This window comes from Malaclemys terrapin, chromosome 12 (assembly GCF_027887155.1).
Source record: "Malaclemys terrapin pileata isolate rMalTer1 chromosome 12, rMalTer1.hap1, whole genome shotgun sequence".
Classification (NCBI taxonomy): domain Eukaryota; kingdom Metazoa; phylum Chordata; order Testudines; family Emydidae; genus Malaclemys; species Malaclemys terrapin.
The window spans coordinates 8,238,452-8,253,139 of record NC_071516.1 but is presented as its reverse complement, the minus strand read 5'-3'; the positions used below and the strand labels follow the sequence as shown (position 1 = coordinate 8,253,139).

Below are 14,688 nucleotides of genomic sequence, written 5' to 3'. Positions count from 1 at the left end.
AGTTGATGGAAGAAACTTTCATAGTAAAAATGTTTTGCCCAGCTCCTATATTTGCTACAGCTTCCCACTGAAAAGGGTTCCATTCTTGAGAGCATTGGGAAAAGAAAAAGAAATCTGCACATTTTAGCAGGTTTTCAACATTTTACTAATAAAACTGTAGCTGAAGCCAGTTTCTTCACTGTAATTAATATATCAATAACACCCCAGTCTTAATAGGTTAGAAAACCTATTCTGAATTGGAAAAATAATAATGAACTGTGACGAGAAATATGAAGTGTTTTTGTGAGGTTTCCATTTCCCTAGAAGATGCTGCTTCTGCGGTCTTTTTTGGTTTCCATTTTTGAAAAGTTTGCATGCATAGTTGGTTCTGGTTTAAGATGCCCAAATGAGAACTTTGGAGGCGGAAGGCCTGACTTCTCACTTACATGTTCAACAGTATAAAAGGTGCCTGAAGCATTTTTCCAGGAAAGAGATGCAACAAGGGCACCAGCAGTGCAAGATTTGCCCACACCGCTAGATGGGGACAATTGATAGAGGTCACAGCACAGCTGAAATTCCTCTGGCTTATTCAGACCCTAGTATCTGCTGTGACTGCCAACAAATGTGCAAGTCTGTGCTAACTGTGGTGATGACTTCTATGACTCAGCAGGTAGAATGAGACCACTAAAGCCATCTCATGTAGGTCACTAAAACACCCCCCAGGTAGTAACCGTGTAGAGCTGAACCATATTGATTTTACAAGTGCTAAAAAGGGTGTAGAGTCAAACACTGCAGATGTCTTTGACGAGGGCTGGTTGGAAAACAGAATTTCTGTTCCCTGGGAAATTCCAGCATCTCAAAGTTTGTTTTCGTTGCAGATTAGAAGAAAATGTTGAAATTTCTAATGGAATGGAAATTCAAACCCAAACCAAACCCCAAACCCAATTCATTCAGAAACAAGCATTTTGATAATGGCAAACCAGTATAAAATCTTAAATGTAATATTATGTATATTCACATACTATTATGTTACTATTTAATATAATATAAAAGTCAAAATGAATCTAAACAATAAGGTTGAATTGAAACAAGAAAGTATAAACATGTGGGGTTGGCAATATTGAAAACTATTTTCTAGACTAAGGACTAAATTCTATTAAAATTCCAATGAGATCAGATTTGTCCCAAGAGCCCAACTGCGACTCTGCTGTGTGTATATGACGCAATCCTTGAGGAGCATTTGGTTTTGCAGTGTTTGAACTGTACTCACTGATGATTTATGTTTAATTCCTTACTGCCTAATTGGCAGGAATAGAAGCAGAACTTAATTTAACATTTACAGAGACCAAACGTCAACCTGGGCTTTTGATGTAGTGAAACAGGCTTCTTTCTGGAACTGGAACATGGATTCTTTTGTCCCCTTCATGTCTAAAATCCAGACTGGGAAGCAGGGATTTCTAAATTCTAGTCCTGGCTTTAACACTGATTATTTCTATGGTCTTGGGCAACTTTCTTAACCTCTGCTCTGCACTCTCTCTCTTTGTTGAATATATAGAATAATGTGGTAAGAAATGGATGGCTGACTATGACTTCACAGCGGTCACTTTGCTATGGCCATTCAGAATTTCATAGTGGCATTGAAGAATTGTACCTAAAACCGCCCTTCTTCAAAAGCACAAGCCCTTATCACTTCAGCTACAGAAGAATCTTCATCAGGAAGCAACACGATTTAGCCTATGAGAGTAGATTTTGCCTATGACAGTAGAAGGTAGAAGTACATACACACTAGACAGTTTGTTACAGTATTCACTTAGCTCCCTCACTTGGGGTTAGTTAATTTTGAAGATGAAAAGCTTTACCGGTAATTATTATTTCTAAGCTTCTGTATTAAAGTAGGCATAAGTCTATATAGCCATATTTAGCACGGCATGTGGTTCTACTGCACAGTGCTGTCAGCTGGGCCCTTAGGGTCTTCTGCATATATTATACCAGTTTGTCTTTGCCCAGATACTCCAAGAAACCCTTGTGAACTACACAGGGGTAGACTGGAAATTTACAGTCTGCCCTTAGTAAAGGGGCAGTTTGTAGCTGCGCTGCCCCAGGAGCCCATCAGGGTCTGAATTATGACTCAGAGTCACAGTCTAGTGCCTGTTTACCCCTTGCTCCTTGGAGCCTCATCCACAGGCCAGCCCTTTTCCTGGTACAGTTTACTCCTCCCTCTGTGCCGGCTGGCTGGCATATTGGTGGGGAGAGGTGGAGCCACGGCTCTGCCCTCTCCTTATCCACCAATGCATGGGAAGGAAAAGTAGCCTTCTGGAGACTGTTCTCCCCTACCGTGCTTCTACCTGCGGTATGGGTAGCAAGCACAGAAGAGTAAGGGAGAGGACTAAAACTCCCTCTACAGGAGCACGCGGCCAGAGTCATGGTCTGGCCCCAGGGGTACCAATTAGGTTCTGGGGGGAGGCCAACGCTCCCCCTCCACCCAAGATTTTTGCATTTGCTCAATGTTCCCCAGGCTGCAGAGCCAGGGGGCCACGGCCTGGCCACTTTTAAGCAGTGGTGCCACACTAAATCAGTATGGCTGCTGCTGGAGAGGTCTGGAGCACCGTTCTGGCTGCGTGGTCACAACGCCACTGAATCTGACCTGCCCACCTCACTGTGCAGATGAAGGGAGGCCAGGCCAAATTTCAGTGAGTGGAGTTGTGACCAGGTGTATGCATGGAATCGCAAAGCCACTGAAATTTGGCCCAGCTGCCCTTCCATCCAGATGGAGTGACAGCTGGACCAAATGGTGTTGCATTCTGGTGCACGGGGAGTCACCTTCCATATGGCAGAGCACAGGGGAGTCCGCTGAGAACTCAATTCCTGGCAATACCAGTTCATATGCTGTGTGGGTAAGAGAGTGGGAAGGACTCCCCAGCCAAGACAGGCCCGTGACAAGCAGGGACTGGAATGGGGTCCCTGATGGGGATGTGTGTCGGGAACTGGAATTTGTTCCCTCCTCTCAAGAAACACCTGAACTGGTGCCAGTGTCTGGCCCTTGGAGCTGCTTTTGTATCACCTCTCTTCTGTCCTTGTACAAAGCCTGATCTGGCTTTCTCGACTTCTGTGCATTTGTCAAAGTATTGTTAATGAGTCTTTTGTGCTATCTGATAGGAAATGTGTCCATTCTTTGTGGTCTTTAAAGAAACGAATATGCAAATAAAACCTCAAGGTGAAAGGCTTTGGCAATCGCCTTCATCTCTGATGTCTGGCCTGATTGCTCAGGCTGGGGTAATTTATGTTTTGTTTGAGTTCCTAACACCTCAACTGCCACACTGATCACATGATCCCTTGCCTGTATATTATTTTCACATTTGCGTCTTGCTCCCCTCACCCCCACCTGCATCTCCTTACAAAATAGCTTTCTTTTTTATTAAAGCAATTTATTCGTGAGCCTGCCAAAGGCTTATCAGGTTCGGCATATGTTGAGACAAGTTGTACCCAATGACTTTGGGGAAGAAAATGAAAGAAAGTAACTAACTACAAAAGGGTATCTGAGCTTCATGTTGAAAGAATATGGCTGCTTTCCAGAGAAGAGTTCTCTATTCTGGGTCAGGGTGGAGGTCACTAATAAGACAGTATTGTAGGGAGTTGGGGAGGGCCCAAGAAGGGGCACATGGTGCTAAGTCTAGGATATTTGCACCTTACTAGAGTTGTTTTTCACCAAATGAACATAACTGCTACCTGTCCAGAGCTGCCTGTAATTAAAGGGGCAATTACACGGTATGGTTCCCTGGTTTATTTATCACTCGTTGTAGAAACTCCCTTGGAAATTTCAAAAGAGGAATCTGCTTTGTTGGTAAAATTTCCCCATGGGTTTGACAGTACTGTTTATGTTGCTAGCAAAATTCCTTTTGACGTCACTAAAGTTTTGCCTGTATTTGTAGTCTGATCCAAGGCCTGTGGAAATCAATCAGAGACTTTCCACTTACTTCAATGGGCTTTGGGGCAAGCTGATTTACAGCAGGATAATGCCTAGGCTATGCTTGCTATTACTCGTGAGCAATTGGCTATTGATATTTTTATTTTAAATGGAGGGGGAAAGGGTGGAAATATACCACGGAGATAGTGAAGTCATGGATTTCACAGAACCACTTAACTATCAGCGGAGAGTCACTGTAACCCAAGTTACAGTTTGCACATTGCGATAGGCTGAAATGATTTCATTTCATTTTCATTATAAACTGCCTGAAAGTGTGACTTTTGTTCCAGATTAGATCCATACACTAGAATGAGCCAGAACCCAAACCCGAGTCCTGATGTGGCCTGATCCCCCCAGTCCATATCCATACACCATCTCCTTGGTTCATCATGGCCAGAAACTCTATTATTTAGACAGCGTGATACATGTACACGGTGCTTTCCAGAGAAGTAAAATATACATACAAAGAATCTCATTGTGTCCGACTTCACTATGAGACGGTTCTACTCTACAAAGAGCAATATGGATTATGCCAGCAGGGATAATGCCAGCAAATCTTGACACCGTCACTTCTCTTCTTGCAAGAGCAGCCATTCCACTCCGAAGGCACAATGGCAAAGCCAGCATAAAGCCCATTGCATGAAACAACACAAATACTGCTTATAAGGCAACATTTGTCAGTTTCCCATTGCTTGCTGCATGCTCTTCCCTGTCACTCTGACCCAGGAGAATGAAATATCTCTGGAACAGACAGTATTCAGGCTAGCTCCTTGAGAGGCAGCTAAACATGGCTTTTATCAGTACACGAAAGCTTGCAAAGATAAGACTTCAAAGAAAACACATTTTAAATACACCTTTAAAAGCCTTAAAACTGTAGTTTCAGAAATGTTTGTGTTACTTGGTTGACAGATAAAGCAGAGTGGTATGATTGGAGTGTAATGTGGCTGAATACCTGCAAACTGCACTTGTGTCCATATCAGACAAATGGTTTACTTATTAATATGTGTCTGCATACAGTGGAGTTCTCTCCTTTATGAATGATCTTTTCCCCCTCTTTATAACTAACAGCATTTGGAGCCAGAAATAAGTTGCCTACACTTTCTTCATTCAGAACAACTCACACAGGAATGCAGGAATCCCAAAGGAAGAAGTGTTCTTGATGTCTAGGAGGAGTCAAGGGATCTGGGTTTTAGCTCTGACTCTGCTATAGGCCTGCTGCTGGGTGACCACGGGCAAGTCATTTCACTGCTCTGTGCCTCAGTTTCCCCATCTGGAGAACAGGGACTTTAATACTGACCTATCTCGCAGGGGCAGTTAGTTACTCTTTGTGAAGCATTTAGAGATTGGTGGATAAAAGTTACTGCTAAACTGCAAGATAGTATTTTTTTCATTTCATTTTAAACTGGTGTTGGAATTTACACTCTTTTTAAACCTCATCAGGAATAGCTACACTCACTTCTTATCGGCCTGATTCACCCATCACGTACACCAACATAAATCAGGAATAATAATACTGAAGTCAATAGCCCAGTCTGGGCTGTGTCTGAGGAACACAGTTCAGAAGGGAATGGAGGTACAATGACAACTTTAAGATCCCTTTACATCTACTCCCGCAGCTCTGATTCTCGAAAAAAACAAGGGCACGTCACAAAAAAATTCAAGAAATTCTTTTTTTGTTGCATTTGAAATTTTCTGTGACGTTCACTTTTGTCGACAAAATTTTTTAATGTCCTTAGAGGGAACAGAAAAGGCAATGGAGCAGCTCTAAGAAAAAGTGCGTCATTTAACCATTGTGGACATCCGCTCGAGAAATATCTGATTTAGTGCTGTACAAAATCCTGCATTCGAAGCAGGTGAAAATGATTAATCATTCGCCAATTGCCAAAGGAGGAATCTCTGCTCTGCAGCTCCTTGAGGAAGGTGTCTAGCCTAGAATGGCAGTGGATATGTGTGTGTGTGTGTGTGTGTGTCTATGAGGGGAGGGGTGCACAGAATAATGATGAAGTTTCCTGATTAATTTTCCTGTAGCTTGTTTAGTTTATATGGGTAGATGGCATATTGTTTAATTGTCTAATGGTCTGTCATATGTCACGTTAACCTGACACCGTTGGAAACGTTAAGTCTTAAGAGCGGCATCCCAGCTCTGCAATTGTAGGAATGGATTCGGCCCTCACTGACATGTACAGTCTCATTGCAGATAATGGGGCAGCACATGTGTAACTGAGCAGGATTTGGCCCTTAATATAAAATTGAGGGTATGTCTACACTGCAGTCGGAAGGTGTGATGGCAGCACGTGTAGACATACCCCAGCTAGCTTTGATCTAGCCTGATTTATCTTCTCAGCAACCCCCCTGACTTCAGTTGGCCAGGGTTTGAGGAAGGACAGGATTTGGTCATGCATATGAGATAAAGGGCTAAATTCAGACTGGGTAAAAACAGGTGCAACTCTAGTGACTACACTGGGCTGGCAGTTGCCTACACGGAGTCTACAATGCTGAGATAATGGGGCTCCCGATCTGGGCCCCAAAGGTTTATGTATTGTGCATTGAGAGGGATTGGAATACAACACCTGAGAAGTTGAACTGGAGCTGTTCAGGTCAAGTTTTAGGGTCTAGTCTTGTGCTCCTTCCTCCTGCCATTAAAGGACCTACATATGACTAAGGACTGTTTGCAAGAGTAAAAGGGCAACAGGATTGGGCCCCTAATTGGTTGCTGAAGTACCTGCTTGTGCCACACTCACTAGGTGAGCGCTGACCTACAGGCTCAAAGTCAGTGGGACAACACGTGTGACGGTGTTCACTAATGTGAGTGAAGGTTGCACTCAGTTTTAGAGTCTTTCCCTTTTCCTACTCTATGCTGAAGAACACACATGAGGCTAAAAGCTTTGCAGAAAGACATCCCCATCCACACCCTATGGAAGATCCCTAAAAGTCTGTCTACACTGCAGTTAAACACTTGCGGCTGGCCCATGTTAGCTGACTTGGGCTCAGTCTGCGGGCTGTTTAATTGCGGTGTAGATGTTTGGGCTCAGGCTGGAGCCGGGCTGTGGGATCCTGCCCCTCGTGAGATCCCAGAGCCTGAGCCTGAATGCACTGCAATTAAACAGGCCTACAGCCTGAGCCCTACGACCCCGGGTCAGCTGATATGGGCCAGCCACAGGTGCTCACTTGCAGTGTAAACAGACCCTTAGACGTCACTAGTCTAATGGCCTGGGAGTGGAAATCAATGTCAGTGAAAAGGCAGAAACAATTGATTGAAACTTTTGTCGGATGGACAAAATTCTTGGCATATAATTTAGTGCCCTTAAATAATTAACATTATTCCTGACTACTTTTCCCCTTTAAAATCCTGTGTGTTGCTATACATGTTGTTTGTTTTTTTTTAAAGAGAGTCCATCTTTCAATCTCTAGCACTTTCTTAGCGACACCGATCCTCTTGATTTCTTTCAATACCAGGAAGCAGGCATTTTAGTGTTGGTTTGAGACCAAAAACGATTCTTCTCCTTTGCAAACATTTATGCCAGAGATAAATAATGCCTCTGAAATCATCTTGCATTCTGCGGCATATGTAGCTACTTAGACATAGGGGAGAGACTTTGATTTTGTTTTCTGCGTATTGCACCTTCAGAAGCCTTTCCACCATAAAAACAACACTCGCAACACTTGAGATCCCCTTCTTCCTCCAAACTCCGACTGACCAAACTAACCCAAAAACCTACCCCAAGGAGAGTTTTTACCCTAAAAAGGGAAGAGCGCCAGAGAGCCCATAAAGTCCTCTAGGGACTTTGTTATTGCTGTAGTTTATATGGAAGATGCTCAGACATGACAGTGATGGGTAGCAGTACAAAATCTGAAAATAGATAGCGGGAATCTTCATGTTGTGTTTGGGGAATCAGGACTGGGAGTCAGTTCAAGATGGAGGATCTTACAGGGAAAGAGAGGGAGAGAAACCCGCATTGTCTCTCATGGAGACGATGCTTTCTTTTCTTCCTTTATCTCAGGCAAAAGTCATCTCGACTGAAAGTACATGCTTCGCTGTCAGTGCCTGGAACATGTAACACGTTTCGTTCTGGTTTGTATCTCAAGGCAAAGCCACCCTGCAGGGCAATGGGTTCAGTAACACTAAGAGAAAATGAAAGATGACCCAAATTCTTGGAATTAGGCACCTATTTGTAATGAGAAACCTTTTCCCTTCACGTGTAAATGAATCACATAGGTGGCAATTGAGCCTCCACTGAAGTCAATAGCCAAATGCCCGTTGTCTTCAATGCAGCCAGGATTTCACCCATCATAATAATTACTTACAGAATAATTGCATAACAAGGAAGATAATAATTTATACCAGCTGAAGACCTGACCCAAAAGTTGGTACCAAAAGTGGTGTAAGTGAGTGCTGTCTTCAATGGAATTACTCCTGATTTACATCTGTCTGAAAGGAGAATCAGGCCCACAGTGTTGTTTTATGCTTTAATATCTACAAACACCCTACTGAATGTGTACTTGTCCCACAAAAAAAAAAAAAAAAGGTCTGAGATCCAGGGGGAGAAGTGTTGCTGGGGTCTCTAGCCACATGTCTCTTCAGAAGACTGATTTTGCATTTCTCCTGCACCCTAACCTCCCATTGGCTTCATTCCTTCAGTGAGAGTTTTGAGTGTGTAGGGAATGAATGCCAGATTGGCACCCTAAGCTGGCAAATGAGAGTTGACTGGTAAACAAGGGCTTAGTCATTTGTGTAACCTTTCCTGGGTCCAACTCCATGTCAATGACCAGACAAAGCAGTTCCTCTCAGCCCACCCATAGGCTCCGGCCTACCTGTCAAAGTATGTGATTAATAGCACCTGGACCGCGCACAATTAAATGAGGAGAAAACATCCTGCATGGCACAACATTTAAAACCAGAGCTCTATTTGGAACAAACCAGAGCCATTCGGGATATTGTTGGGAATATCCTTGTCTGGTTTCTAATAGACCCTCCTGTTCTGTCAAGCAGAATATTCCACTCATGACAGGGTGACACACTCCCTTTACCCATCTGCACACACAAAATCCAACTCAAACCTCAGATGTGGATGAGCTCCCATTGGTACAACGGAGGGGGGAAGGGGACAAGGACCTTGAGGGTGTGTCTACACTGCAATTAGACACCCGTGGCTGACCCATGCCAGCTGACTCAGGTGCGCAGGGCTTGGGCTAAGGGACCGTTTTATTGCAGTGTAGGCTTCCAGGCTTGGCTGGAGCTCAGGCTCTAGGACCCTGCAAAGTGAGAGGGTCCCAGAGTTTGGGCCTCAGCCCGAGCTTGGAAGTCTACACTGCAATTAAACAGCCCTGCAGCCTAAGCCAGCTGCTACAAGCCAGCTGTGGGTTTTTATTTGCAGTGTAGACATACCCTTTGAGACACTTAGCAGCTCCTCAACCCTGACACTGGCTGGGGGATGCTTTGGCTCAACCCGGTACAACCTAGAGCAGCCTTTGTGCTGTTGTACTAGTCCCCAATGGGCTATTATGCCAGCTGGCATACTCACTGGAGTGCAAGGACTCTGGCCAATCCCCCTTTCCCTGGCTACACTGCCTATCTGATCCAAGGTGCTGCAAAGGGTGGCCAGTGTAGGGCATGTCCCGAACATGCCATCACTGAGTCCAGCCCACGCAGGGAAATATGTGGCTCCCACTAGGCAAAAATATGGGCCTATGTGGTTCTGCTTGACTGTTAAAGTAGTTCAGTGGTTGTATGCCCCCTCTGCACCTCGGTGAGCACAAGCTTTCGGTGTATAGCAGTAGCCTGGATGCTAAATTCTATTGTCAGGTCCATCCCCATACACATTCTCTGTAGTCAGCAGGGTTACAGGGCTGTAGCTGAGGACAGAATTTAGCCCTTACAGGCTGTGCTCTTTTGGGTGCCTTTTTGTTTCTCAGCATCCTTCTCAACTAAACCAACGTGCCCAGGCCAATAGCCCCTCTGGACAGTCGCAAACAATGCAGTCACCCCTGAGTTCCCGGCCCTGCAGAGGGTTAACCACAGAACCCCTTTGGCTGGGTTATGTGGGGCAGAGATGCAGAGAGACATCTTCTAAAGTCAGGGTGCGGCAGGGCTGCACGATAAGAGGCGTCGTGGGAAGAGATAAGCAGGCTCAGTATTGAAATCCTGTTCCCCACTTTGGCATGGAAAGGCTAAAAATGTCTCCATTCCTGGCACGCTGCCCTTGCGCCACCCAAAGATTAGATGCAAAACAAATTCAGGCCAAACGTTCGCCACCCAGATTAAATATCACCCCACAGCAAGCGGTGCCAGAGCTGGCAGCGCAGGAAGTGGAGGGGTGGCAAATTAGCGACTACAGAACATTAAAAAATGGACAAACAATGTGTAGGCCCTTTGGGTGTTTGATCTAATATTCTCCCAGGGTTCTTACTTTTGACATTACTCTTCCTGTTATTGCAGTAAAGTTGAGCCAAAGGTTCCCAAGTGTTTAGAAAAGTAACAGGGGAGGTAATGTAAGAATGAGCTCCTTTCTGTGCATGCTAGTGTCTCTTTTATTTCGGAGGTTGCATTAAGATTACTCCATAACTTTGCAAATGAATATTTTGAAAGGTGAAAGAGTGACTCTGATCTCACTCCTGTTTTAAGCTGGTGCAACTGCATTGGGTCATACTCTGCTCCCGGTTACAAGGGGGGTCAATCTGCTGTAGTCCCATTGAAATCAGTGGAGTTAGTCAATATTAGATTTACACCTGCGTAACTAAGAGTCATCTAGCTTAATGAGCTGCATCAGTTTAAAACGGTTACTCCCAATTTACACAGGCGTAAGTGAGATAGAAGCTGGTCAAACAATTCTAACAAATGGGGCTTTATTTTGATTGAGGGGACAATATTTTCTGGGCTGTGAATTCCTGAACCAGATGCAACTCCTGCTGCTGGTCAAATTAGGTTTTAGTTAGAAAAGGCTGTTTTTTCCCCTATTACCTTTATCTCACGGTCATGCCTTTCTTTTTAGTAAGCTGAGCACTGAACACGAATGTTGCTCCCTGCCTTTTGAGATGCTCAGTTCATTAAATCCGTCTGCGAAGACTAACGTTTCTTAAATTTTATATTGTCTCTGTAATGTGACTAGCAATGCATTTTACATTGGGTTCTGCTTACTCACTGCGTGCTACTCATCACTGGTGGTGTTTTGGCTAACAGTGGTATTAAATCAAATAAAAGCTAATGATGGGGGGAGCCAGAAAATGTGATGAGGTGTGGGGAGGGAAATGTCACAGTGTATGTGGTCTGATAATAGCCTGGTGCTAGCCATTCTGTGTATGATGGTAAGAGAGGGCTGCTGAAGTTATATGTACATGAATTAAAATGTTGATTTACTGAACATAGTTTGCTCTACAGTTGTGTTAATATTATGGCAATTCCTGAGCTGGCACCAAACAGATCAAGCAAGTTCCGGGAGGCCTGATGCTACCCTCATGTATACCAGTGTAAAACAGCAGTGACTCCACTGAAATTAGTGGAACGGTGCTGGTGTGAGCAAATCATACGTACCAGGGTGGACGCACATACAGAAAGGAGACAGGGGGACAATAGCGGAGGAGTCCATGGTGGAGTCTCAGGAATGAGGTGGGGATCTGGAAGCCTAGGAGCAGCGTGCACGGGCAGATGCCCTGATGGATGGACCAGGTCAGTTTTCTGAATGACGGTAACAGGAGCGTAGATGGAAAGGGGAGAAACTAGCAAAGAAAATCCTGGCCTAGGACTTCATCTCCAGAATGACGGCTGTATGGGCACATGGATCACCAGGAAGAGCCAGCTCATCACCTCTTCCCCGTGTGGAGGCCAAAGCAGCAGAATGGGTTAATCGTGTACCATTTTGCAGAGCCAACAGCTGGTGCTGTTAACATAGGGATCCTGCTAGTTCTGTTTAACAAAGTACATGCCAGTGGTTCCCAAATTGTGGTCCGTAGAGCTCCCTGTTGTGGGGAGCTGACCGCTCACAAGGTATTGGTGCCTCCATCTTGCTTCCAGCAGCTAAGTAAGTTAAATACGTCAAATGCTTTCCTAATTTTACTCTCCCATGAAGCAATTGCTGTAGTTGTCCTAGGGATGTTATTTGATCACCAGCAAAAAAGGAAGTGGTCTACCCAACCGTGAATGGGAATGATTGTCCATAAGACAATCTTTCTATTAAGATGTGGTCCATAGGTAAGGTGCTTGAGAACCCCTGAATACGTTGTTAGCTCTTAGAGAAAGGTTTTTCCTCAACTGTGCTGCAATTCTTTTAAATAATGAGCGTATCCCCAGTAAAGTCTGTTTTACCCATGTCTTATATTCGGATTTATTTCTTAGATGTAGCTGCAAGGTACAGGTTACACCCAGTTCAGAAACAAAATTTTACATCGGTCACGGTGCCAAAACATTTCCAAGGGTTTGGGTCCTGACAGTTTGCTGAACTCAGCCTTCTAGGTTCTTCTACCACTTATTTATACATAATGAAAATACTGTAGTTGTCTCTATACAAGGGGCAGAGGGAGAGAGAGAGAGAGAGAGAGAGAGAGAATATATATGGTGGTATGGCATTATATAAATATTGTATTGGCCAGGACATAGGATGGCCACTTTACTCATTGTGGCAAAATTTTATTTGGATCACCCCAAATAAAATAATCTCTATTTTACACGTATTTTACAGAAAGAATATTTTAAAAATGTTTTAGTGAGCGTTAACATTTTTTGTAAGTATTGCTTTTCATATCCGATTGCATATTCTGTGGATACTAGGGCTGTCAATTAATCGCAGTTAATTCACATGATTAACTCAAAAAAATGTAATCACAATTAAAAAATGTATTGCGATTCATCGCAGTTTTACTTGCACTGTTAAACAATAGAATACCAACTGACATTTATTAAATATTTTGGATGTTTTTCTACATTTTCATATACATTGTATTCTGTGTTGTAATTGAAATCAAAGTGTATATTATTTTTTATTACAAATATTTGCACTGTAAAAATGATAAACAAAAGAAACAGTATTTTTCAATTCACCTCATACAAGTACTGTAGTGCAATTTCTTTGTCATGAAAGTGCAACTTACAAATATAGATTTTTTTTGGTTTTGAGTGCAGTTATGTAACAAAACAATGTAAAACTTCAGAGCCTACAAGTCCACTCAGTCCTACTTCTTGTTCAGCCAATTGCTAAGACAAACAAGTTTGTTGACATGTACAGGAGATAATGCTGCTCTCTTCTTATTTACAATGTCACCAGAAAGTGAGAACAGAAAGTGAGAACGGTGGGAGCGAGGGACCTGTCTGGTTTTAAGACTAAGTTAGACAAGTTTATGGAGGGAATGGTTTAATGGTAAAACATATTAGCTGAGGAATACCAAGCAATGGTAGGTAAACAGTATAATGGCTAACAAGGGTCAGGCTGGAGACTCTTGCCTACATGCTCGGGGTCTTACTGATCGCCATATTTGGGGTCGGGAAGGAATTTTCCTCCAGGGTAGATTGGCTGAGGCCCTGGAGGTTTTTCGCCTTCCTCCGCAGCATGGGGCAGGGATCTCTAGCAGGAGAGTTCTCTGCCAATTGAAGTCACTAAGACACAGGAGTTGGGGACTTCATCAGCAGAGACAAGGAAGATTAGGGACAGTTTTGTGGCCTGCAGCATGCAGGGGGTCAGACCTGATGATCATAATGGTCCCTTCTGACCTTAAAGTCTATGAGTCTATGAGTCTATTTGCATGGCACTTTTGTAGTCGGCATTGCAAGGTATTTATGTGCCAGATATGCTAAATATTCATATGCCCCTCAAGCCAAAATTCATCCTCGAGTACTTAGGGAACTAGCTGAAAATCTCCGACCATTAGCAATTATTTTTGAGAACTCATGGAGGACAGGTGAGGTTTAAAACGGGGAATAAAGATGACCAGGGAATTTACACCAGTCAGCCTAACTTTGATACCTGGAAAGATACTGGAACAAATTATTAAACAATCAATTTGTAAGCACCTTGAGGACAACAGGGTTATCAGTAATAGCCAACATGGATTTGTCAAGGATAAATCATGCCAAACCAACCAAATTTCCTTCTTTGACAAGGTTACTGGCCTAGTAGACATGAGGTGGCGGGGGTAAGCAGTTAGATGTGATATATCTTGATTTTGACACAATCCCACATGACATTCTCAAAAAAACTAGGGAAATGTGGTCCTATGGGTGGGTGCACAGCTGATTGAAAGACCACACTTAAAGAGTAGTTCTCAATGGTTTGTTGTCAAATTGAGAGAGCATATCTTGTGGGTCCTGCAGGGGTCAGTACTAGGTCCGGTACTACAGACGCTCCCCGACTTATGCAAGCGTTCCATTCTGGAACACCTTGCGCAAGTTGAATTTTGCGTAAGTCGGGAATGTATACCCGACAATTACCAAAAAAAAAAAAAGCTTATGGAATTTACAGAACTTTTTCCATAAGTCGGGTTTGCGTTAACCTGGGGAGCGTCTGTATTCAATATTTTCATTAATGACTTGGATAACAGAGTAGAGAGTATGTTTATAAAATGTGGGGATGACGCCAAGTTGGAAGGGGTTGCTACCACTTTGGAGCAGAGGATTAGAATTCAAAATGACCTTGACAAATTAGAGAATTTGTCTGAAATCAACAAGATGAAATTCAATAAAGGCAAGTGCAAAGAACTACATTTAGGAAGGAAAAATCAAATGTACAAGTAGAAAATGGGTGGTATTACTGCTGACAAGG

General features: G+C 43.5%; 1 protein-coding gene across 1 annotated transcript in view; it reads right to left on the bottom strand.

The window, feature by feature from the left end:
- Positions 1-14,688, bottom strand: part of RBBP8NL (RBBP8 N-terminal like) — a 90,231-nt gene that overhangs the window by 58,544 nt on the left and 16,999 nt on the right. The window lies entirely within an intron of this gene.